The 18,209-nt window shown below is 45.7% G+C and overlaps 1 protein-coding gene across 4 annotated transcripts in view; it reads right to left on the bottom strand.

Moving 5' to 3' along the window:
• BACH2 (BTB domain and CNC homolog 2) overlaps nucleotides 1-16,229 on the bottom strand; it is a 183,450-nt gene extending 167,221 nt beyond the window's left edge. For 3 of the 4 annotated variants that reach the window (XM_064707285.1, XM_064707289.1, XM_064707287.1), the window contains exon 1: nucleotides 15,949-16,185. The gene's annotated coding sequence lies outside the window, so the exon portion shown is untranslated. The other variant, XM_064707286.1, reaches the window with a different exon arrangement.
• Between the last annotated feature and the right edge of the window lie 1,980 nt (nucleotides 16,230-18,209).

Below are 18,209 nucleotides of genomic sequence, written 5' to 3'. Positions count from 1 at the left end.
ACAGAACTTAGCATGCTCATTGCTGATGTCTGCAGTGCCACAGTTCTGGCTCCTAGTGCCTTGTCCATGCGTATTTCAGAGTGGGCAAGGGAAATACCCTCATTTTAGTGACTAATTCAATTACCATAACAGGCATGTTCTCTGTTCACTATAAACCTCCTTTGTATCTGGTGAGTGCATCTCAGAAGAGAGGGAGTCAAGGGAGGAAGACATTCTGCATTTATGTTTCCATTAATTCAGCATGAGAAACAGATCAAATGTTCATTTATTCTGTGTTCCAGGACACTTCTTCCAGACACTATAGTTTCTCAGATACCAGCATCTCCCTCACCTACATATTCACACTAATCCATATAAAACTATGAGTCATTACACAAAGTTCCATCCAGAAGAGTAAGCCATTCATCCTTTGGGGGAGGAGGAGGAGAGGGAAAATTAAGAGCTGTTTCCAATTTAATTGGCAGACTTTACATTTTTGTTCTGCTTCCATTGGAAAGTGTGGTGCTAATTTTTCTGCCACAGCTTGCAACCACAGTGAGATCTCAATCTGCTTCATTTATGTCTACCAGCAGGACTGCTAAAAAAATAAAATAAATCAGAGCTGTGTTTGCCGTGCCTCTGGTCAGTGTGCAAGCTCCATGTGCTGAACTAACGCTTGCGTTATTTCAGGGAGTCAAGCGTTTTGAAGCTCCCTGCAACTGCTATGTGCCTCTTTCAGCTGCTCAAGCCTTGGTGTGGTATTCTTGAGAGCACAATACCTTCTGAACTCTTTTAGAAAAAGAAAAGTGCCATGGATTCACACACACTGCTCTGCAGCATACCCTTGACTTTGACTTTTTTTTTATGCCACAGAGCACAATTATGCCCCACCCTGTCTTTTTACTGTACCTTCTAGTAAAAAACATGGTTTCCTGTAAGCAAGCAGCTTTTTGGGGGGGCTAATTTTGAAGTGAGGGTACTTAGGAAGCAGCTAATTAGAACAGGTATGGGTTTTAGTTCCTACAGGAGTTTTAATGATATCTTTCCCTTTCCAGTGCGGCAGAGTACTGGACTTTGACTATCTTCTCATTTTTATTCTTTGTATAATTCCTAATTTTTTTTTCTCAGATGCTTCTTGGCTTTGCACCTTTTTCTCCTGCATTTTATAACCCAACAACTCCAGCCTGGCAGCTGCACATAACATTTATGACTATTTCAACTCAACCTCCCTCGTCTTGCTCCTTTTTTCACACAGCTCTTAAATCACAATCTTTCCCTCATGAGCAATTCAGGGGCCATTCCCACTGACTGTGTCGCCCGAGAGGCATGAGTGGTCCATTGGTGCAGGGACATCCATCAGCCTGCAGTGCTGAGCTGGGTTAATTCCACAGGCACTGCTGAGCTCCCAGGAGCACTGGCAGGCAGCACTCAGCAGCAAATCCTCTGGTGCAGAACTGGAATGATCTACTTGAGCTGCTCCTGGAGCTCCTGCAGTGCTCACAGAGGGACATTCGGGACACCTGATCTAGGCCTGGATTTTGGTAAATGGATTGCAGGGTTACAAAGAACAGCTACCCGAAGTCCAAAGCAAATAATACACAAAAGACACCAAATCAGCATTCTTTCTGCAGGAGATAAGCTAAAGCCGAGCTGCCATGAGACCTTCAGCACTTTTTCCCAAATTAAATCAGTTTAATTCTGTGTGACTTTGCTAATGATTCATGGATCTTTTAATGATGCATAGATTCATTGATCTTTGATGAACATCAGATTTCCCTGCACTTACTCCCTTTCAAAAATGCATCAAGCCATAAGGTTTCCACAATGGTTGTGTATCAACATTTTCTAAAGTGTCAAACATGCAGAGGAGAACTCTGGGTCCTTCAGTAGCCATCTCAGTTGACAAGGAGATAGGAGGTGGCACACACATCAGAAAGACTGCTCTGCACCTCTGATAGCTAATAGCTACAACTGACAGTTCAACTTGCTCAAGCTCCCCTGAAGCAGAGCGTCTGGATCTCCTGTCAATTGAGTGATGCCAAATATTCCAGGTACCTTCATGCAAAAACCACACTTTTCTTCATTAAAAAAAAAAAAAAAGGAGTACGTAAACTATATCCTGCTCCATGGCAGTTCATGACATGAAGAAAAAAAGAGAGAAAAAAAAGGAATCACAGGCACAAAAGCAGCACAACTGGCTAAGAAAGAAGTGTTACATCAAGCAAGGTGTGTATGTGTAGGTCTGCCCCCTTCCATTTCTACCTCCTTCCTAACCTAGCATGTGCAATTTTATCCAGTGTAGCTGGCTGTGTGATAGCATTTCATCTGAAATATCAGGGAATACAAGCCACATGCAATACATACAACAAATATTCAAGGCATTAAGAGGCACCTGAACAGTTCAGGAAAATTACAAGCCCTCAAGTAAAGACTTCGAAATCACAAGGAACAAATCTGTACTTGCAAATGTTAACACCAAGCTTTGTGGGATACGGCTGCAGAAGGAAGGCATCTCATCTAATGAGAAAGCATTTCCTCACAAAATCCAGGTATTGAAGCTTTCTTTTTATTTTCTTTTAAGGCTGTTCAACAGTTTGTATCAGATATTTAAAACTTACAAGCCAATTATTTAGTCTCAAAAAACGATCCTTGAAAGGCAAAAATGCATACTTTTAGCTGATGAGTAATCAGGCAAAACTTTTTCTCTTTTAAAAACGAACTTATCCTTCTTGCCCTCTAAAAATTATGGAAACTTTTAAAGGCAGAAAACGCCATCGGCGGGGGGAAAAAAAAAAGAAAAAATAAGAAACGCAGCACTAGATAATTTTAAACCCTTCACATACCTAAAAAGGGCATATTAAACCACAACCTTAGTCATAAACCTCCAGTAAGCGCAAAGACGAAGTACCGCGGGCGCGACTTGCAGCCGCTTGGCTTGGAGCACACAGCACACGCCAAAGGAAATGGGTGTCGTACCTCGCCTGCCTCCAGCATCTCCTCCTGCAGCCCCCACCCTCCCAACCACCTGTAGCAGCCTCAGAGGAAGCAGACATGCTCCCACATACTTTCCAGCTATGCCGTGCCAGCCGCAAAGTCCGCACGCAGCCAGCAACACACGTGTGAAAATGCATACGTGGGGAGCCAGCATCGGGTCTCTCTGCAATGATTAACCTTGTATGCAAGCAAGCCAGAATTACTTTCTCATTTTGTAATTTAAAAAACAAACCAGAAAAGCAGCCCAAGGAGCAAAAGAGAACCCCTCCATCGAATTCGTGCCCTTTCCCTTTCTCCCCCGCATGCACACCTACCACCACCTACACTGTGCTGGAAAAAGGCTGTAAGCATGGCATTACCACTATTGTGTCCTGGGTACAGGGAGTTGTGGTTTTGAGATTAAACACCCAGCAAAGAAATTTTACCCTTTTTACCAGAATTTTCCATAAGCAATTGAACATTGGTTAGGAAAATAAAATAGAGAAATGTCTAAATTTCCTCTCATGCTCAGATGAGGCTATACGGTTGAGATCACTTCCCCGTGATAATAACCTAAAATTAGGGCAAAAAGGACACACACCAAGTGCCAGAGAGAAGATGCCCGGCCATAGGGACCATGGTACTGGGGACACTGGGAACTGGTGCCAGGGCAGCGTGACCTGGTTTGGGAGCTTTCCTTGCTGGTGCCAGAAGTAACTCTACCAGATTCAAATACACTGCTATAGGTATCTTTTTGTCAGTGGTCAGTCTTCAAGGGAAAGAAAAAAACAAAACTAAACCGAGGGGGGAAAAAAAAAAAAATCATTACACCACCTATACCCCTGAAAAACCCTGCAGCCACAGAGAAAGAAGTTTTAACCCTGTAAAGCCCAAAGAAAAGAGGACCAGAAAAAAGACCCAGGGAAAGTAATTTGTTTTCCAAAGGACGTCTGGAAACTCTTGGGGTGCTTTGCCTATTCTGCAACAATGATCCTCTCTCTGTGAGCCATTTCACCTTTGCTGATATACCGGAGGAGGGACCCATGGGTGGGGAGGGAGTTAAAAATGAAAACAAACACTGAAAAGCTATTTGTAAACTGTTTCACCCCAGCGAACCCTTCAAGTTGTGGTTTCTCTAACCGACTGCACAGCACACCTGCAGAGTGAGCTGGGGCAGGAGACACCCCTCCATAAATACCCAGGAGATCCCTGCTGGGCTGCACCTCCTGGGGTGCCTCTCGGTGCAGGATGAGAGTGCTATGGTCCTGACAATAGCCTAAACTTTACAGTCAAGTAACAAATGGAAGGCGGGCAGGGGACAAGACCACATAAATACAGATATCTATTTCCTCAGATAAAAACGCCCTGAATACAATTTCAGCTTTGCAACAGTCAACACTGCCCTTTTCTGGGCTTCAGCACATACAAGATCTCGGGCACCTGGTCATCCCTCCTTCATGCCACAATCTCTGACTAGCTAAAGAAAGCAGCTGTGCCAGGTGTTACCAAGTAGAGCTATAAATCCTACAGCCTTCTCAGCCCCATCCAGGTGACCTGCAACCTGAAGTGCCAAATCCAGCAATTAAGCTATCCCTCAAACCCTGCACAATCCCAGGAAAGCTCATCTCCTCCAACATCAGCTCAGCACTCCGGGTCTGAGGCCCAGCATTTGGAGCAATAGGCTGGGAGCAAAGACATTTCTCACAGTTCTGCTTTACTCATAGTCCAACAAAAGGGCACTAACTTTCATCTCTGGACGGATTACTACTTTACAAACAAAAAAACACCAAGCAAATCCCAAACCACCTTCAGGTGGTGAATCACCCATTGCTTGAGTCATGCATGCACAGAGTGCACCAAACTCAACAGAGAGCTGCACCACCGACCTCAGCCTTTGCTCTTCTCTGCCTGCTCACCCCACCTTCACCCCAAAACTAGCAAGGAACTTCTTCACAATGCTCTGAAGGTTTAAATCAGAAATATGCAAGCAATGCTAGTGTGGGCATAGACATCCCAGAAGGCAGAGCGGGGAGGGTGGGTTGCATTAACTAACATTGCTGATGCTGGAAAATGTGCAGGTAACCAGGAGGGGCAAACACCAAAGGCTGGTGATCAAATAAGCATCCCTGGTATGGCTTTTTGTCCAAAGCTTCACCAAACTATTGACATTTACTGAGGTGCAAAGTAAGACTGGAAGGGAAAACCTTTCAGAAGCCCTAATTCTTCACACTGGAACATGGTTACCAGGATATTTTTTTACATGGAATGGAACTGGATTCTAGGAATGGATCTTCTACCTTTTCCTCAAGACCAAATCATGTTTTTATTCTGACAACAGCTGAGCACAACGGAACTCTGCTATAGCCCCATCATGCTACAGACTCTATAACCAAAGGTTATTCTTTCCTCTCTATCAGCTTTTGCATTGCTTGTTTACAGAACTGTGGCATCAGGAAACCCAAAAACCACCTGTACCAAAGGACAATCATAGAGAAGACAACTTCACTGCAAGAAGCTGACTGCAAGTGGGGGGGAAGGACAACAGGCACTTGGGGAAGGAACAAGGAAATGTGTGGGGCCAAGCAAACTTCTGGCATTCATGTTTACCACTGCCCTACCCTTCTGCACATGCACACCCTCTCCAGAGCACTCAAGTCCCATCTGCACTTTGAATTCCTTTGCTGCTCAGTGTAATAGTCAGCTCTTTCGTGTCATTTTAGAGCAGACTGCAAAGATTTCGCTCCTATAAAGTTCTCCTACGACATTACTGACCTTGTGGCTCTTTACGCTACTCCAGTCTTTATAAGAAAGAAAAAAGTAGTAATGTTCTCAAGTGATTCAATCAAGTACTGTGTTCATCTTCAGAAATAACTGGCATCATTTTGAAATCAAAATATCTGCCCCACTGCTACAGAAACACTTCATAGCTGAAAGCTCTATACAGATAACAGAGCAGTATTTTTTTTCTACCAAAACTCATCATGAAAAGCACCAGAAATATTTGTAGCAGGCAGCTAATAACAATTACTACTTTCCTTGCAAGCTATTTTCACTAAATTAGCCTTGATAGCATCACAATTTGTTTAGGTAGGAAACAATAGAAATTAACAAGCCATGGCAATCTGGGGAGGGAAAAAGAACTATGCAGGCAGCATCTACCCCTTGAAAGTAGTACTTGGGAAGAAAAACAAGAAGCATTACACTGGCTAAATAACATGTGGGTTTTTTGTACTTGTGCACTCTATTTGCAACCCTGTGTTTTGCTTTAGTAACTGGAGCTAGACAAAACAACTGGACTGTAGCTGTACAACACTGCATGTCAGACCTTTACTTTGATCTTACAAAATGGTAAATTTTTTCAGAGAAAGTTTAGAGATGCTCTGAATGATACTCACAGCTTTTTAAGCTTGGAATTTGCTGGTTGGTGCATTAAGCATTACTCACTTTCTGAACAAAGTGGAAAGTTAACACAAATTGGCAGATGACTAACTGTCCAAGAAAGAGATTACTGAATGAATCACTGACTCTACTTTTAGTCTAATAATAAGACAAATGAAGAGGACCAAGAAGGGGAAAAAGACAAACAAAAAAAATTTCCTTGCAAAGTGTTCAAATTTGCATTGCCCATGAATTTCCAGCTATGACAAACTATGCATACATTTCATAATTTACCATGAGTTTTACATTGGGGTTAGCTTACTGACATGCTCCATGATTACTTCACAGCCTCACTTAATTTGGATTTCTGTAAGAACTCTGCTCCACACTTTCCCTTGGTACACATTTAATAAGTTACAGGAACAAATTAAGGGATTGGAAATTAAGTTAAATTGTTGAGTTGAGTCACAAGCACTTGGCAGTGTAAAGAACACACAAAAGTACCTCAGGCACAGCAGATACCTGAAACTGACCTGAAGCAGAATTTTGGTTTCCCAGATCAAGAAGAGGACCTAACAAAAGGTTCCATTTTTATTTTTGCTACCCAGGGTCTGGTAAAAAGTTTGCCTAATGCACAACCAGCATTCAGATTTGCAGAAATCATCCCAGGGTGCTGCTCAAGAACACATAAAAGGGGCAGCAGTGCTGTCCCCCTCCCAAAGAACAGCCACCCAGCCCCAGCAGCCTGGTGGGGTGAAGCTACAGACAACAAATCTAGGAGGTCTGGGTTTGCCCCTCAGCAACCTGCACACCCACTGCTCCTCCCTGACTTTCCCACATTAGCCCTGCTGCTCTTTGGACCTGTGGTCTTACTCATCAAATTGCCTGGGAAAATTAGCCAGGGTTAAGAAAATGGTAAACTGACGTGTACTAGGTCGAAAAGCTGAATCAGCTCAGCAAAGCACAACAAGCAGATGGCCAAGCAGGACCTCATGCTCCCACCCAGTGGCACAAGGCACTACCAGCTCTCAATTTCACCCTCTCATTTCAAAGGATGACATTAGACTGACTCCCTCTCTCACCTGAGTAAATTCAAGTCACTCGGGTCATCTGCTGAACCTGTTACTCAACATTGCTCACCGTCATACCCAGAGTGATAAAAGATTGTGAGAAGACCCAAGAGTTTAGGAATGCAGCCACATGGTTCAAAAAATTCTCCATAGTCAGCAAGTCTGCTCATTCTCAAGTAAACATCCTCAAGAGCTCATCACATCTGGGAGATCGGTGACATGACCTGGTTGCATGGGGCCAGAAGCCAGAATCAGGCAGGAATTAGAACAGTTGTTGCAGAATCACAGCATAGCTTGGGTTGGAAGGACTTTCTGGATCATCTAGTTCCAAACCCCCTGTCATGGGTAGGGATGCCTTCCAGTGGACCAGGTTGCTCTAAGTTCCATCCAACTTGGCCTTGAACACTTCCAGGTTTGGGGCATCCACAACTTCTCTGGGCAACCTGTTCCAGCACCTCACTATCTTCACACTAAAAATTTCTTTCCAACATCTAATTTAAACCTACTTTCTTTCAGTTATTTGAATATTTTCAGGAGATAGTACTTCTGCATTTTGTTAACACTGAAGACTCATTTGATTGAGTTCTGCTTTCCTCTAACTATTTCTTCAATTGTTTGTTGCACACACAACCTGGAAACATATCCCTAACCTCCCATGGGCTAGGAAGCAAGTTCCTACAGCCAAGCTACAGGTTAGGCTAGGCACAGGCTGCTACTGGTTTTCTGCAGAGCCACCACAAAGCCAGAGCAAGACAAGAACAATCTTCAGGAGATGGGGCATGATGCAGCGACAGTGCACTTTGGAGACCAGATGTCCCATGGCCAGCTCTAAGCCTTTTAACAAGTTTTGGTTTAATTTGATGCATTATCCAAGTTCTTGACAGAGTCCACAGCAAACATAACATGCACAAAACTAACCCTACGCACAGAGTAATTTCCTGCCAATTTAGTTCTCAGGGTTGGCCCACTGTGGGATGAGACAGGTGCCAGGGCAAGCAAAGGCAAGGAGAGAAGATGCCAAGCAGAATCAGAGCCCCAAATTTGGCAGCAACACTGTCAGCTGCCCTTCACAGGTCCTGCCCTCAGTGATTTTGGACACAAATCCCATTTCAGAGTCAAGAGCCCAAAACATCAGTGAGATCTAGACCCATTATTCATTTGCCATGATCCAACCTTCACGGCACTTCTGATGGCAGGGTTTTCTAAAGACATGCCAAACTCAGAGTGCTGAACCTGTGTCCTCTTGAACTCTGAATGACCACTGACACCTTATTTTGCAGGCTTTACCGATTATTCTTCTGTGAACTTCAGTAAGAACTGTCCCTAAATAAATCCCTTAAGTTGGAATTTGGCCTTTTATGCTATATCCATCTGAAAATAATAAAACCTGCCTTGTTGTTGCCATGTAACGAACAACTGGATTTCCACATGTTGCAAAGTTTAATTTCCACAGGCTTCTGTACCTCTATTTTTAGTGCACTTCTCCCAGTAAGAGGCTACAAGATAAAGATTCTCCATCAGAGTCTAGTCACACAAGAAACTGACAAATACATCCAAGGTATTTCAGCACAACCAAAACCAACTACATTAATATATATAAATATTTAGTGGTAAAAAATGCCCACTGACAATGTGGAAGCTGGGTTAAGTCTAGATTTTCTGAGTGGATTTTGTTAAAAACACACTCTGCTTTTAAAATAGAATAAGAAGAAACAAAGAACCATCATATCCTTATAAGGATTAACTTACTAGTATAAATATTGCAACAACAGAGAAAGTAAACATGGAGGCTTCATAAATGTGGGAATTTTCACTCCAACAGGGAAGGAAATACTAGCACTGCCTCATGTACAGCCTTTAAACCTTGTAACAACACAGGCAACTTGAAAACAGATAGCAACACTAAATATTAATGCAGCAGATCAGGAGCCACTGATTGGACTACAATTCAAAGTACAACACCTTGAAAAAAATAATTAAAATTTTATATACTGTAACATCATGAAGGGCATGCTCTGCTTACATGAAAACAAAATAACCTCGCAACCTACAAGTAACACTTTCAAACAAAAAGCAGAATGTGCTAGAGGTTACTCCACTGCATTGAACAAAGCACAGAATCTTTACAAAAAGGTAAACAGCTAAAAGTATTTGAAAACTACTACTTTTTAAGAGAGAGAGAAAAATAAAATCATTTAACAGATCACTTTCTGATTTGCACTTTTCTCAGTATCACTTTCAGTACTGGAAGATGCGCGCTTCCTTCCAGGTAGTGACAGACACATCCTACAGTTGTCATTTATGTTTCAACTCCTCTTTTCTGTTTATCTTCCTCTCCACATCCTCTGACCCCCAACCAAAACAGCAACACAGGTCACTCGTCAGCCTTACTGTGCCTCTCCTCGCCAGACTGGAGAAGAGGTAGAGAACAGCAGCTCAGCAAGATGAGGTAGTGTGCCAAGCCTTCCCCCAGTCGACACAAATACTTTATATTTTCCAGATCTCTGACATCAAGGCTAAGCATCGGCAATACTCTACAGTCAAATGTAAATCATTAAAAGAAGACAGGAGAGGGGAAGACTTCTGCACTGCAATCAGTGGTATAAGTAGGTTTTCTTTGGAGGGCACAAGATCTTTCACTGCTGCATAGCAAATCATTAAATCTCCCAAAAGTTAAAAAAAAAATCCCAAAGTAATATTTTCCAACCTTTCACTAAGAGTAGGGGCGAAAACCACACGTTTTAAAGGTCTTCCACAGTTTTATTATTAGAAGTAGAAACCCTACTGATACTGATGAGTCATTTGTATTGGCAGAAACCAAGAACACCCATTTTCTTCATGTGTTATAAAGCTCTCAGTGTGGTTTTCTATTAATTACTGGTCAAAGTAGTTGACTAAAAACAAAACAAGTGATATGAACTCACCTTGTTTTTAAACCCTGCTCTATAGCAGCTGATTTTCTTTATCACACTTTCAAAGACCGCTTATTTTTCACCCCATTCCACAAGAAGAAGAAGAAAAATACACAAAAGACAACCACAAATCTAAACTCCCTCACAGTAAATCCAGAACTGCAGATGGCTAATTCACTCCACTTCTGCAAAGGCTTTTGTGATCAGCTAAAAAAGAAAGAAGAAAGGAGGGAAGAAAAACACCCAAAAACCACAACAAGAAGATCAGTTAAAAATCATCAGTCAGCAGCAGCTATCATTTTAGAATCCTTATGAGTAATCAGAATAGTCTGTAAATAAAGAAGCAGTTGTACAAGAGCGTGAGCAGATGAAGGAATCCTTTCATGCCAGCAGCCAGTGAAATTGCCACACATGAGGTAAAAATAAGACTAAGAAACAGCAAAATTTTGAAAATTAAAGACAGCTAAAACCAGGTTTTTTAAAGTTTAATCATAATTCCTTGCTGGCTTTAAAGAAGATTTATGCCATAAAAAGGGGTGGAGGGCAGGAGACTCCACAGCACAGCTTGCATTTGGAAAGGAAAAACACAATTCATAGGCTAGACTTGCCATACCCAAATTTGAAACTATGCTCAGGGGGAGTTTTGGGTAACACCCCAGTCACAAAAAAAATACAAAAAAACCCAAACAAACCCAAACCCTATGTAAACCAAAAAAACCCAACACCAACAAAAACACCTAAACCCCAGAGGCTGAGCTTGCAGATCAGCAGCATCAGAATGCACTTGGGGCGCAACCTCTGCAGCGGCGCAATGAACTTCCACTCTACCCCCGGCACCTAGAGGAATGGCAGCCTGGCACAGTGACAGTGTGTTTTGATGTTGCTGGGGAAGAAAACCACAGCAAAGCAGTGACCGGAGAACCGAAAATAACCTTTGAACAGCGGCTCGGCACTGCCGGTCTGTGTGCCCGCGCCTCCCATTGTGGATGGTTTATAGCCAGGGCAGCTCCAAGCTGCACCAGACACGTGAGTCAGCAAGAGCGGCTCGTAGCAAACTGCTGACATGTTCGATTGCACCCGCACACACACCGAACACACCTACCCGCCAAATAAAAAACAGCCTGCATGCTAATCGGGCTGAAGGAACACCTCCACACCTACAGTTCCTGTTTTCCTAGTTCAGATTAAAATTTTAAAGCGGTCACTCAAGAGAGAAGGCAAAAAAAAAAAAAAAAAAGGAAAAAAAAGTACTCAGTGAATGTCAGCTATAATAAGTAGCTGTGATTAAGTCTCAGGGGTCATTTTGTTTATTTAAGCTGCTTTTCCTCTTTTCAAAAAACAAAATTGCTGCTCCACAGCCCAGAAGCCCCGCGTGGTGACAGGCAGCAAACAGTTCCTGTTTTTCTTAGTGGGGAGACTCCTTTTGAACCTGTGCACCAAACCCCATCTACCCATCACAGCCCAGCTGATTTGGTTTCAATATTCAGGAGGAGAAAAGAAAAAAAAAAAGCTTCAAGCTTCTGTTTCAGCTTATACTAGGGATAAACTGGAAATTCCCTTGCTTTTTGTTCCTAATAGCTTTTCAAACATCTTGTTCAGCTGAGATAGCAGAGACAGTTGTATGCAAATGATAGGTCTCAGGAATAAATCTGGGAGGATCTGACCATTTCAGGTCACCCTTTCAAAGTAAAAAGAAGGAAAAGGCATAGCTCAGGTCCCCGTGTCTCTTGTCCCTGCAAACACCACCTGCACCACCACCTCCTCCTCCGTCTCCTTTAAAGCACTGAATCCGAAATGTCCCGGCTGGCTCTGGGGGCAGGTTTGCACCAGCAGGTGTAAACAGCAAAGGGGGAGCAGACACAGAAGTCAGAGAGGGCTCAGGGGGTACACACAGGAGCTGCAGTTCAGCCCCCACTGTATCAGGAGCTTTCACAGACAGTTTTTTCAAGCTCAACAGGGACACATCTATTGATCTGCTGAGATGCCAGTGCAGCACAGGTGGTGTTCTTCAGATTGTTGCTGCGACTCCTTCTGCATGAAGATCAATACCATCGAGCAGAGGAGTCTTCTGAGCCCAATTTTTGACAGATCAAAGTTCTGCCACACATGTAAACTTTTAGCGTAAGGGCTTTCCCCAACTTATTCCCTCGTTCCTTTTCTTTTGCCTGTTCTGAACATGTGCTTGCTCTTTGATCATTAGTTCTAGTAACTCACAAGATGCAAGTCCATCATTGGTCATAGAGGCAGCATTTGTACACATTCCTCTGCTTGCCTGCTTTAAAATTGTAATTCATAGTCTAAGAGTGGCATAGTATGCAGTGCTCTTTTCAATCCACTACAAAGATGTTTCTGCCTATCTAAAAAGCAAGATGAGCACATTGCAACTCAGTTGGCTATATTAATACATTCTACATCTTCTTGATGCAAGCTTCAAATAAATGTGGAATACTCACACAGCTGCCAAGGTTAGTATCTTTTGGCTGAATTTAAAGGCATGATGACCGTTTTTTGTAACAACCTGAATGAGTACTTTGAGCACTATTCCGGAAATCCTGCAGGAGTTACTGGGAGTAGAACTCCACTGCCCATTCATCTACGACAACAAAATCATTTGGGCACCTGCTCAAATATCAGCAAAGAACTGCAGTATCACAACAACACTTTTTACACATTCTCTTAAAGCATTCTGTAGTCTGCAGGAACACTGAAAGCAGTAGGAGTAACTCAGAGAAAGCATGAAGTTTAAACCTGAATTTTCTTCAGCACATCAATGAAATAATGAGTGTATTTTCCCTAACAGCTCAACTCAGAAAACCCTTATATACAAGCATCACACCCAAAATGAACTGAGCTGGAAATTCAGACCCAGAGGTGAAAGAAGCATGCATGCTTTCAAATTTAAGCCAGACCTGCTCAACACTGCAGGTACATTCTTAGAGTAAACTAAGAAACCATTCACAAAGTATTCCTTTGAGTAAAACGGCATACACATTTTGATTTGAATATATAAACCATGTTCATAGCACCTAGATTAAAACCACAAGAGACACTGTTCATGTCACACAATAAATACTATTCAATTTTACCAAGTTTATTACATAAAAATGCCATTACTACTGAAAAGATTATTTTGCATATGTTAATGTTACACATCTCATTTTTCAGCTTAGTGCCATAAACCTCTCTTTGCTATGGTCTGAGAAGTCTCTTTATCTGTGCATATGTGACACCCTACCCAAAAAAGAATGTCACAGATGTCACAGGCACACAATGAAAAAACATCTATTTCTATTCTTAAAAAAAAAAAACAAACACTGATTTTTTTTTTTACACTAACCCTTTAGAGAAAACCTAAAAGAAAATAACTGGCAATCACACTGCAGCCTCATTAAGAAAAAAATGGCACATCAGACTGAAAAATCAAGCAAGAAAAGTTTTAAAATAAGCAAAGGGGAGCAACTTCTGTCACATATTCCACACTACACATCATCTACACAGGGTTTTATTTTCAGCTCTCTTTGTCTTTTACTGTGCACTTGCAGAAAGAGATATGTAAGATTGCTATCTATTATGGAGACTTTACTATTTCAATGAGTATCTGAAGACTTCTCCGATGTCAAAGATTTACCAAAATCTCCTCATAAACTCAGGTTTTATGCCTAACTTCCCTTCCTGCCCAACACAAAAGAGGAAACAGCCAATGTTTTCTTGCTGTAAAATGAACGACTGAAAGCCAAGAGGAAAAGAGAGGAAGGCATCCCACCTACATCACCAGAGCAATCTGCCAGCATGCACATTACCACCAACAGATGCTCCAGATGTGCCTCTGGGTCAGAAAAAGACTAGGAGTACCTGTCCTAGAACTGTTTCCCAGAGTGAGATACCTGAGCATAAACCATTGCTGTTGATTAACAGATCTGTCAGCATGTGCATTAGTCATCTATTCACTGCCTGCATCTTCCCCATCTACCCTCCACAATAGTAAAAGTTTAAAAAAATTTTAGCTGTTCAACCTCAAGTCTCACAGCCCAGCACTGCACACTCTGCTCCTCTGGAACATTTATCAAAAGATCCCTAAATATCTTGAGAACCAGCCTGTTTCCAGAATCACTGGGGACCTTTCCTGCCCGCTTGGCAGCTGTGTGCTGGCGTACATCTGTTTGAGTGGCTGGCCCGGCGATACAGAGGAAACTAACAAGACAACTAGACCTATGATCCTGATTTTTCAGTTCTCTACTTTTCCAATTAGTCACGGCTTCCTTCCATTCCTTGTAGAGCACCTTCAGAGCAGCCTTTGAAGCTGAAGGGTCAAATGTGAAAAGCAATGCTAAAAACTCAGGTTCAGTACACGGCAGGGAAGTACAACGCCGATCCATTTTGCTGCACAGCTGCCCAGATCCCAGTGACAGGGGCAGGCGGGTGGACACAAAGGCAACAAGGCTTTTAAAAGAGCAAGCCCGCATGTGAGGTGGAATTTTATTTCTATTTGTCAGAGGTAGAGCTCCTAGAACACTGGTTTAAAGCTGTTGTCTATAGGGCGGTTGCAGCAAAAACCTAAGACACCACCTTATCGTTTTACTCTACCCATCTCATCTCAGCAGTTATCTCAAATTTCACTATTTACATACCTGAAAAAGTCAATTTACCCAAGCATCACCACCCTCCCCAAACTGCAGAGCATTCCACCAGCTACAGCAGAATCTCAGACAATTCCCAGCTCAAAAAAAACCCAAAAAAAAGCAACAAAAACCCAACTTGTTTTCAGCTCGAGGCTCAGAAGAAAAAAATTAAAATATGCACAAGTTTAGCGACAGTTCCAAAGTCTCTGAAAACGGGCTTTCATCACGAAAACACTGACACGGCTTCAACAAGAGCAAACAGGAACGCTGTAATTTCCCAATCTTTCCAACATCTTAAGGAGTATATCTAATCAGATGTCGTCTCTGCCTCACGTTTATCAGTAAAGACCGAAACCCGGGGTTTACTCCGGAGCTTCAACAACAAGGGCACAATGATCTCACGGCAACTGAAGCGATTTCAGCAAGGCACTCGCTGCATGACCAAAATAGCCCGCTCCACAAAAGGAGAGGCACGGTTTCACACTTAGCCTCTTTCATGACAGCCAGCGGCTCCGCGGCGCGCTGCCGCCGTGCCCGCACGCCGCGCCTCAGCGATCCCGGCACTCCTGTTACCGGAGTTCGCCCCGCTCCGAACCCGCGGCACCGGGGGGCGCGCTGCCCCGGGAGGCTGCAGGTGCCCGCGGCGGCGGAGGGGCTGCCCGGGCACCCCCGGGGCTCCGCGGGAGCGCGGAGGGGAGAGGCAGAGCGCGCACGGACGGACGGACGGACACACGCGCGGCCGCCGCGCACTCCCCGTTACGCAACGCGCGTATTTCCCACTTTAAGGAATAAGCGCCGAGCGCGCCTGCACAGCCCGCGGAGCTCCGGGGGCGGGCATGCAGCCCCCCGCCTGACCCCGCGCAACAGCTGCTGCGCCTGGGAGGAGGAGGAGGAGGATGAGGAGGGGAGAAGCCACGCTGCCCCCCCGCACGGCCGGCCTCCCCCCAAAGTTCGCCCCCCTGCCGCCCGCTCCCCTTCCCCGGCGGGGCTGCCGAGCCGCGGAACAGGCGCACTCACCTCGCCTCCGCGCAACTTTCGGGGGTCGCCCCTGTCGCTGCAGCCTGGGCGGGAGCGGGGGGAGGCAGCGGGGCGGGGTGCAGCGGGCCCGGGGCTGGGGGGGCTGTTACGGCTGAGGAGGTTTGGGGAAGGGGGAGGTTGCTCTTGTTGTTGCTGCTGCTGTTGTTTCGGAAATTCTTATTAGTATTTCTCTGCGGTCAGAAACCTGCACCCTCCCCCCCCCAAATGAAAAAAAAAAAACCCGACCCAGACGATCATCACATGGCGATTGCTTTGAACCAGCTGTTTCCAGAGCCAAAGTCTTGCGGAGAAAAATAAAGGGGGAAGGGAGGGAAGGAGGGGAGGGCTGGCAGGGGGGCCGGAGGAGGAGAGAAAGCCGCAGCGGAGGGAGGGCGGGTGGAGAGAGGGCGGGCGGGGGGGGAGGGGAGGGGGAGCAGCACCGCGGCGGCTGTGTCGCTGCCGGAGCGGCACCCGGGGCCGGCGGCGGTGGCAGCCCGGCCGGTGGAGGCGGAGGAGAGAAGGCGGCGCTGCTGTGCTGCTGCTGCCGCGGCCGCTGCTGCTGCCCGGCTCTGCCGCCCGCCGCCGCCTCCCGCGCCCCGGCCCAGCGCCGCCCCCGCCCCTCAATCGCTACATTGTTGACATTCGCAGGCTGACGTCACCCTCCCCGCCCCGCCGCGCGCTCCATTCACAACAACGCTACGCCAGCGGCGCAGTGCCCGCCGCCGCGCCTACGCCGGCCGCGGCCCCTCCGTGCGGGGAGCGGCGTACGGCCGCTCCGAGAATAGCCGCGGCGCTCCGCCCGCCCCGCCCCTCCGCGAGCAGCCAGCGCATGCGCGGCACGGGCTCGCTCCCTCCCGCGGCGGTGTGTATATGTGTGTGTGTGTGTGCGCGCGAGAAGGGGGGTGCGTGCGTGCGTGCGCGCGTGCTGCCAGACCCCGCGCCGGGGCTCGCGCCGGCGGCCGCGGGGGGCTCTGGGAGCCGTAGTCCGCCGCGAGGGGTCGCCATGGTGGCGGGGGCGGCCTGAGGGGGCCCCGCTACGGCAGCTGTGGCGGTGGGGAGGCACTGGGCAGGGTGCGATGGGCAGGGCAAAGAGCACCCACCCCGGTCAGCCCTGGCTGCCAGCGGGGCCGCCTCGGTGTCGATGCCTGCGTTATTTTGCCCGCTCCGCCCCCGCCGGAGAAACCTCATCCTACTTATAGTGGCGACCGCAAGCGCCGAGCAGTCATGAGTCAGCCGTGCCCAGCATCGCACGGGGAGGTGAGCGCTCCGGGACTGAAAACAAAAACACAACCCCGACAAGTGCTCCCGACGCGGGAGCGCTGATTGTTCTTCTGTTCTTCGCCTCCCCTCGGGGGTGTGTGTGTATGTGTGTGTCTGTCTGTCTGTCTGTGTGTGTGTGAAGCGCCCGAATCCGAGCCCCTTCCCCACCCCGAGGCTTGGCGCCATGGTTCCTTTTGCCAAGTGGAGAGCTGTGATTCCTGCAAATTATCCCGGTGCCGGCAGCCAGTGCTTCTGAGCGAGACCCCAAATGTCAATGGACATGAAATGCACTTGGGAGAACCGGTAAATGAATAAGCCGCATTCTGCAAGCCCGGGTTACTCAGCCGGGCTCGGACGGAAAAACATAAAGATGAAAGACAGCTGATAAAAAGGAAAGTTGGGGAATAAATGATTCACAATAGGGGCCGTGAGTGAGATTATCTCTGGAGACATCTCTAATTAAAGGGCGTTGGATAACTAGAGGGTTACATTTTCCTGGGTCAGTGATCTTGAAAAAGAAATTGCAGTTGCAGTAAATGTCAATAAAGAATGATGGTGACCTACTGCTAACAAAAGCACGTTCAGTAATTAACATGTGCATGTTTGTTGTTTTTTCTGCGTTTGTCAGTTTTCGTTGTACATTTTCATCCTCTGTTTCCCCCTTTCACTACAGCCAGATGATAAACTGTGTTTTCTGTATCTTTTAGACAGGAGCCATTCCTGTGAAGTTTTCTCAGTGATGTCTTCTGAAATTGCATCAGCTACCTGCATTCTCAAAGTCTGCTCAACTCCAGAAAACTATGTTGTCAACCTAGATTCAACTCTGTGTGTCAGGGCAAGCATATAATCACTTTTCGAAAGTGTGATTCTCCCAGTTTGCATTTTGCACTATTGTCCACTTGTGTAAAGTGGAAAGCCTTCAGTTCCTCACAGCATTTTTACCCCTACTCTTCCCAGCTACATGTAGCTGCAGAATAGCACCCCACTGGAGATGTTGACTC

Source organism: Zonotrichia leucophrys, chromosome 3 (genome assembly GCF_028769735.1).
Source record: "Zonotrichia leucophrys gambelii isolate GWCS_2022_RI chromosome 3, RI_Zleu_2.0, whole genome shotgun sequence".
Classification (NCBI taxonomy): Eukaryota; Metazoa; Chordata; class Aves; order Passeriformes; family Passerellidae; genus Zonotrichia; species Zonotrichia leucophrys.
The sequence above is the reverse complement of the archived record's forward strand: the minus strand, read 5'-3'. Positions and strand labels throughout refer to the sequence as shown.